The 6,175-nt window shown below is 52.9% G+C and overlaps 1 pseudogene across 1 annotated transcript; it reads right to left on the reverse strand.

The window, feature by feature from the left end:
* Positions 1 to 1,645: 1,645 nt before the first annotated feature.
* On the reverse strand, positions 1,646 to 4,232 carry LOC311512528 (putative G-protein coupled receptor 33 pseudogene; annotated as a pseudogene). The gene is made up of 2 exons: positions 4,022 to 4,232; positions 1,646 to 2,701 (listed from the first exon to the last, which is right to left on the reverse strand). The product of its transcript is annotated as a putative G-protein coupled receptor 33 pseudogene (transcript).
* Positions 4,233 to 6,175: the final 1,943 nt, after the last annotated feature.

Below are 6,175 nucleotides of genomic sequence, written 5' to 3' on the forward strand. Positions count from 1 at the left end.
TTCCCCTAATAGCCAACCTAAACCTCCCCCACTGCAACTTGAGACCATTACTCCTCGTTCTGTCATCTGCTACCCCTGAGAACAGTCTAGAGCCATCCTCTTTGGAACCCCTTTCAGGTAGTTGAAAGCAGCTATCAAATTCCCCCTCATTCTTCTCTTCCGCAGATTAAACAATCCCAGTTCCCTCAGCCTCTCCTCATAAATCATGTGTTCCAGTCTCCTAATAATTTTTGTTGCCCTCCGCTGGACTCTTTCCAATTTTTCCACATCCTTCTTGTAGTGTGGGGCCCAAAACTGGACACAGTACTCCAGATGAGGCCTCACCAGTGTCGAATAGAGGGGAACGATCACGTCCCTCCATCTGCTGGCAATGCCCCTACTTATACATCCCAAAATGCCATTGGCCTTCTTGGCAACAAGGGCACACTGCTGACTCATATCCAGCTTCTCGTCCACTGTCACCCCTAGGTCCTTTTCTGCAGAACTGCAGCCGAGCCATTCGGTCCCCAGACTGTAGCGGTGCATGGGATTCTTCCGTCCTAAGTGCAGGACTCTGCACTTGTCCTTGTTGAACCTCATCAGATTTCTTTTGGCCCAATCCTCTAATTTGTCTAGGGCCCTCTGTATCCTATCCCTACCCTCTAGTGTATCTACCTCTCCTCCCAATTTAGTGTCATCTGCAAACTTACTGAGGGTGCAATCCACACCATCCTCCAGATCATTAATGAAGATATTGAACAAAACCAGCCCAAGGACTGACCCTTGGGGCACTCCACTTGATACCAGCTGCCAACTAGACATGGAGCCATTGATCACTACCTGTTGAGCCCGACAATCTAGGCAGCTTTCTATCCACCTTATCGTCCATTCATCTAGCCCATACTTCTTTAACTTGCTGGCAAGAATACTGTGGGAGACAGTCTGAAGTTGCAGTGGGGAAGGTTTAAGTTGGATATTAGGAAAAACTTTTTCACTAGGAGGGTGGTGAAACACTGGAATGCATTACCTAGGGAGGTGGTGGAATCTCCTTCCTTAGAAGTTTTTAAGGTCAGGCTTGATAAAGCCCTGGCTGAGATGATTTAGTTGGGGATTGGTCCTGCTTTGAGCAGGGGGTTGGACTAGATACCTCCTGACATCCCTTCCAACCCTGATATTCTATCATTCTATGATTTGGAAATCTAGGACCAGGATGAAACTTTTAGCAAGCAATCTGGAACCTGTTGGATTTTATGTGGTTTGAAAAAACTCTAGAATCCAGTGATGTCTTTGGTCCAGTCAGGAATCTAGAACCCATGGCCTTTGAGGATGAACCCACTGAGAGGCTTATAATAAATGAGATTCCAGAGCCTCCTAGTGATGCAGAATCCAAGAGAGTCATTTAGGTGAGAACACATTGAGAGATCAAAACCAAACAAGAGTCTGGAGCCGACTACTGTTTTGGTGCCATTAACGGCCCATTGAGCATGAAAAAATTGAGAGACCTAGAACGTATGGGATTCTGGAGAGAGCAGGGAATCTAGAATTCAGGGGCACTGCAGGGTTTATAAACAATGAGGTACCTGGGACCCATCAGGTTTTAGAACCATCAGGGATCTAGGAACCACTGGGATGGCAAGTTTTCCATTCTCCCTAAATCTGGGTAATCTCAGACCATCACCTGTTTTGTGTTCTCAACTTCAGATCCTTGTCTTCCACTATTCTCAGGGGCACTGCTGCCGAGATCATCAACAAAAGCTGCTTTGACCAGAGTGAGAAGAGACGTCCTGAAGACCTGCCAGAACTTCTCCCCCACGAAGAGGTAAAGGATGGGGGTGAAGCAGGCATTGAAGCAGGATGACAAGGTGTAAATGACCATGAGAGCAACCATCACTGACTCTGGCACCTCCTTCTTGTAGAGATTCAAACCGTGGAAGAGGTGGTAGGGCAGCCACCCGAGAAAGAAGGAAACCACCGCGGCCACCATGACTTTGAAGGGCTTCCCAGCCCACGCCAACTTCTTCTCCTTCATCTTCAGCCCCACCCTGCCATAGCAGCCTGCAATGGTGCAAAGGGGGAGCAGAAAGCCTAGCAAGAACCGGATCATGAAGATGGCCATGTGGACCCGTCTTCCCAGGTCCTGCAGCTTGGCTCCGTTCCAGTCTCCGGAGAGCATGTAATTGTTGATGCAGATGATTCTGCCCCCGTCCACCACGTGTGTCTCCCGGAAAGCCAGGTAGGGAGTACTGAGAGCGAAGGAGGCCAGCCACATGCCCACCACCAGCTTCTGAGCCCGGGGCATAGTGCGGTAATTGCGACACCAGATGGGATGGTGAGTGAGGGTGTAGCGGTCCAGGCTGATGAGGGAGAGAAGAAAGACAGAGGAGAACATGCCCAGAGAGATGCAGGTGTTGAGGAACTTGCATAAGGCCATGCCGAAGACCCAATGGAAACCCAGGAGGACATAGATGGCGAAGAAGGGGATCAGCAGGGTGAAGAGAAGGTAGCAGGAGACCAGGTGGAGGAACCAGAGCGTGGTCACCGTCCTCCTCATCTTCAGCCCCAGCACCCACAGGTACAGCCCGTTCCCCACCACACCCACCAGGAAGGTGGTGAAGAGCAACACGGCCGCAGCCAGGTGAGTGGCGCTCAGAGCTGCTGGGGTCTGGCTGGAATTTGCCCCTGTGGTTGGTGGGAGAGTCGTGTTGCCTTGGTCCATGGTGCCCTGGGGAGAGAGAGAAGATGGGTTAGAAGGGACGACAGAGGAGAGGAAAAGGGGGAGGGGAAGAAGAGGAAGGGAGAAATGAGGGGTTTAGGAAGGCACCATTGGAGAGGATCTCTCTGGGTGTCCTCTGTTCCTCTAGAATATCCAGGCTAGATATTCTCAGCAACTGGGCTATAGTTGGTTAAACTCCTTGCTACAGGGTAGAACTATGGGCCGAGGGAAAAAGGGATAGTAGATGTGGGAGGAGTGGGGACAGAGACAGTTTAGCAGGTCAGATACACACCTATGCTGATCTGGAGAACGGGCTGGCTCAGAGGGGTGGGGAATGGAGATGGGGCCTTCCCCACCAGGAGCGGCTGGTTCCGATCTGGCTCCAGGGCAGTGACTGGGTGGCTCAGGGAGGTGGGAGTCGGTCCTGTTTTGCTGGTGCCGCTGGCACTCACTGCTACAAGGTGGAAAAAGCCACCCGCCCCCTACCCCGTCTCTCGTACTTATCTGTCTGCCACGGGAATTGCTGCTTCACCCTGTCTCGAGAGAGAGCGCAGGGTCCTTCTTACTCTCATTGTAACACAGGAAGCCTCAAGCCACCGAGCTGCTGCTCTGTCCCCCAGCCGGGCTGCCAGCCCTGCAGCCGGGTCCTCTGGGCTATTGCCTCTGGCAGGGACTGCGTCCCTTACGGCCTTGTTAGCATGGTGCCCGCTGTGCTCTGCAGCCTGGCCTAATGCTTAGAGAAGGGCAGGCTGGGAGCCAGGACTCCTGGGTTCCACGCCCAGCTCCGGGAGTGGGGTGGGGGTCAGAACTCCTGGGTTGTGGGAGGAAAGGGGGGTCTTGTGGCTTAGAGCAGAGGCTCTCAGCCAGGGGTGGGTGTACGCAGGGATCTGTCGGGGGTACATCAACTCACCTAGGTATTTGCCTCATTTTACCACAAGCTCCATAAAAAGAACCCGCGTGGTCCGTACAAACTAACATTTCGTACTGTGACTTGCTGAGACTGCCCTGTGTAAACGGGGAGCAACTCGTCTGACTCACCTGAAAGAAGTGGGAAATGTTCCCCCATGTCACAGACCTCGCCTACTACCTCTGTCTATTGAGTGCCCCATGTGGACCCCACTGATACCCAGTGGCAAGGAGTCTCCCAGGCTAACCTCACTCTCACTCAGTGGCAGTGAGTTTCATAGGCTAACCCCACTGATACCCAGTGGCAGGGAGTCCCACTAGTTTGCCTTTACAAGAGCAAATTTTGTGGCTTCTTGGGGGCCTTAGCAAGGAAATTCCCCTTTAGACCCAACACAGAGCCCTCTGCCCATTGTCTTGACTCACGTGGGGAGCGAGTGGTGGAAACACAGACCCAGCGCAGAGAGAGCCTCAGATGCTGTGTGTTTGGCCAGCAAAGCGTCCGTGTGTCTGTCCCCTGCACCCCAGAGACCTCCCCTGTGTATTGAGTTCACTCCCCTTAACTCTGTGTCTTCTACATGCTCCACCCCTCACCTGCTATTTGAGATCCACAAGCTGCAAACCATGAACGGAAATGATCATCGGATATTGTCTTAGCAAATAAACCACCTAAGCAACAGCCACTGCTTTAAAATTAGCCCCTCTCCCTCCCAGAGCCTGGCCTAGAACCCAGGAGTCCTGGATCCCAGCCCCCCGACTCTAATGCACTAGATGCTTGGCCAGTAGCTCATCTACTGAGGTGTGCCCCCGTGAAGAGGAAGGGGCTGTATTTTGCAGAAGTCCTTTCCTGAGAGGGGGCTGCACCATGACCCAGAGATAACCGCCCAGCCCCGTTAGCTCACAACAAAATCTGAGTCACAAATGATGCAACTCCCAGCCAAGGAGTGAGGGGGGTCTTGTGGATGAGAGCAAGGGGGCTGGGAGCCAGGACTCCTGGGTTCTGTCCCCGCTTCTGGGAGATGAGTGGGATCTCATGGGCTAGTGCAGGGGGCAGCTGGAAGTAAGGACCCTGGATTCTGTCCCCAGCTCTCGGAGGGGGGGTCTAGTGGTTAGAGCAGGTCAATAGTTGTGAGGGGTCCTGTGTTATCTACATGTTGTGGGTACGTCCCTGCGTGAGACAACTCCTGTGAAATGCGGCCCCTTCCTATTCTAGATAAAGTCTCAGTCACACCCAGCCCTCCCCAGAGTGTTCAATACACAGGCCCCATCCTCGGAGCTGGGCCCTGAAACCCTGGATGAGAACCCAACTCTGCTGGGAAAACAGCCCCCAATGGCATGGTACACAAGACCCAGGTTGAATTCTCTTGGGAGTGGGGTCTAGTGGGTCCTGTGTGCGGCTGCAGCCTCATTGGTTTGTGCAGGGAGGAGAATGAAATGGCGTGTTCCTCGCTGCTCGGGCACGGGCTGCACACGTCTGTCTCTCTCTCTCCCTCCCCTCTGCTGCCTCCAATCCCCTTTGTGTTTTTCCTGCTCTTCCTTAAGGTCTCACGGCCCCTCTGCCTGGGTTTCCACTGGGTCTTGGGCACGGCCATGCACGAGCTCAACGCCTGCCTCTCCCTGGGCATGTTCTCTGCCATCTTCCTCCTCACCCTCACCAGCCTGGACTGCTGCACTCTCCCCTGCCCCCTGTCTGGTGCTGCCATCCCCGCACTGTGACCCAGATCAGGAAGCTGGTCGCGGGCATGTAGCTGGTCTCCTTCGCCCTCAGCGCTCCCTAACTCCTGGAGTCGTCTGCAAGAATAGTTACACCTTCTCTGGAGAAGGGGACGGAGCCGAGACGCAGGCCTGGAGGAGACCTCTCCATCTGCTGCTGTTCAGGGTGCAGTTTCTGCTGGATGCCTTGCTGCCCCTCCTCACCAGTGTGGGATGCCAGGGCCGGAAGGGGCTGGAGATTAAGAAGAAGGGGACGGTGAGGAGTGGGAAGCCTTTCAAAGTCATGGTGACTGCGGTGGTGTCATTCTTCATCTGCTGGCTGCCCGACCACCTCTGCCACGGCCTGCTGCTCCAGAAGAATGCGGTGCCGTTGTCGGTCATGAGTGCCTGAAGGTGCCTGGAGTTAGAGAGCATTGGAAACTTGTCATCCCACTTGTTTCTTCATCCCTGATGCTTCTGAAACCCTGTGGGTTCCAGGTATCTCAATGTTTATAAACCGATTCCAGAGTCCTCGTTATCGGCAGAATCCCATGTGTTCTCTCAATTTTTTCAAAGTCAATGGCTGTCAAGGGTTCCAAATCACTAGCGGGCTCCAGAATCTTGTTTGTTTTTGTTTCTTGATGTATTCTAACCTAACTGATTCTCATGGCTTCTGCATCACTGGCTGGCTCTGGAATCTTTGTTTTAAGTTTTTCAAAGACTTCATACTTAATAGGGTCCATGGGTTCTAGATTCCTGACTGGTGCTAGGACTCCAGTGGATTCTAGAGTGTTTTAAAACCATATAGACTCCAACAGGTTCCAGACTCTTTGTTGACTTAAAAATCTCGTGCGGGTTCCAGATTTCCAAATGGTATAAAATCCATTG

The sequence above is a fragment of the Lepidochelys olivacea genome, assembly GCF_965140295.1.
Source record: "Lepidochelys olivacea isolate rLepOli2 genome assembly, chromosome: 24".
In the NCBI taxonomy this organism is placed as follows: Eukaryota; Metazoa; Chordata; order Testudines; family Cheloniidae; genus Lepidochelys; species Lepidochelys olivacea.